Source organism: Nematolebias whitei, chromosome 8, assembly GCF_014905685.2.
Source record: "Nematolebias whitei isolate Nwh7 chromosome 8, NemWhi1, whole genome shotgun sequence".
In the NCBI taxonomy this organism is placed as follows: Eukaryota; Metazoa; Chordata; class Actinopteri; order Cyprinodontiformes; family Rivulidae; genus Nematolebias; species Nematolebias whitei.
In genome coordinates, this window is record NC_056505.1 from 26,595,716 (window position 1) to 26,597,240 (window position 1,525).

The 1,525-nt window shown below is 34.5% G+C and overlaps 1 protein-coding gene across 1 annotated transcript in view; it reads right to left on the bottom strand.

Moving 5' to 3' along the window:
* The window catches only part of nfu1 (NFU1 iron-sulfur cluster scaffold homolog (S. cerevisiae)), a 5,595-nt gene that overhangs the window by 2,996 nt on the left and 1,074 nt on the right, over positions 1-1,525 (bottom strand). The gene's annotated exons all lie outside the window — the stretch shown is intronic.

A 1,525-nucleotide genomic window follows, 5' to 3' on the forward strand; every position in this document is an offset into this window, starting at 1 on the left:
TCTCGGATGAGAGATGAAACGTTTCTACATTTTTTTATTGATTTGCTTTGTTTTGTTTTTTTGAATGTCCAGAGGACCAGATTTAACTTTTTTAGATTATTACTGCTTATCAATCAGTGACTTATGCTTGAGTCATTTACTTTCTATACTTTATTATGTAGTAGAGGTGTTAAAATTTAAAGACTAAGACTGTTGATCTTCTAGAAAATTATTTGTGCACCAAGTTACAAGAACTGTACCCCTTGGTGGCAACGGTTACACAAACTGTTGTAGAATAAGTGAAGTAGACATATGATGACTGACATTCACTGTCCATGGTTGCATTAAAATCAGCTAATACAATCTGTCCTCAAAAGCACTTTTACCTGCCAAAATGTAAAATGTTAAGGTGCATTGCTTCAAATGTAAATGTAATAAATGTATACCGTAAATATAAAATGTATACATTTTTGTCTTGAACTCTATTGGATGTAATAAATGTACAGACAAATAATAAACAATGAAAGCCTGTAAAAATTAACAAAATCATTCCAAAGTAAAACACTGAACGCAATCTCCAAACAGCAACCATGACTGTCACAAAGAAAAAAGGAATTTTTTATGTGACAATAGAAATTATTTTTTACTTTGAGTGTATGTATATTTTTGTATATAAATCTGACAAATCCGGTTTGTTGTTGTTGTTGGGTTAATACTTAAAAATAGGTCTAGAGCATCTGAGCAGTGCATATTAAACTTTTTCCTCTCAGCAGATCATGCAACTGGCAGATCATCAAATTAGCATTCGTACTGCTGTAAGCAACATCTTTTCTGATCTAAAGTTAGTCTTAAAACAGAAGGACTTTAAATAAACAACTTAGTTATGCATACACAATTTTAAAATTTATAATAAAACATTACAAAACATACATTTAAGTAGTCAATTAATAAACAAAAGGTCTCTTCAGAGAGGCTTTAAAACACCCAAGGATGAGAGTGATGGTTTCTGGTGATTATTAAAAAATACTTAATCAGTTGACTGTTTTAACTAGAACTCATCAAAGTGCTGAAGCTAAACTCAGATCCATAACCAAAACACAATCCATCCATCCACCTTTCCACCCACTCACCCACTCGGGTCACTGTGTGAGAGGCGAGGGACACCCTGGACAAGTTGCAAGTCCATCACAGCAACACATGGAGACAAACGAGACAAACAACCATTCACACTAAGTTTGTTTTCTCAGTCATCCAGGTATATAACAACAAAAAAGGTTGAATCATGTCATCTGGACTTCGTTTTTTTGTTAAAAAAGAAACGTTTCGCCCCTCGTCCAAGAGGCTTCGTCAGTCTGAGGCCTAGCCATCTGGTATTACCCAGAAGCCACCCTGACTCTTGTGTTTCAAGCCTGCCTCAGATACCCCTGAAGTCTGGCCTTTTCACTAATGGTTTCAAAAACACAAAGTTTGTTTTCTCAGTCATCCAGGTATATAACAAATTGTTATATACCTGGATGACTGAGAAAACAAACTTTGTGTTTTTGAA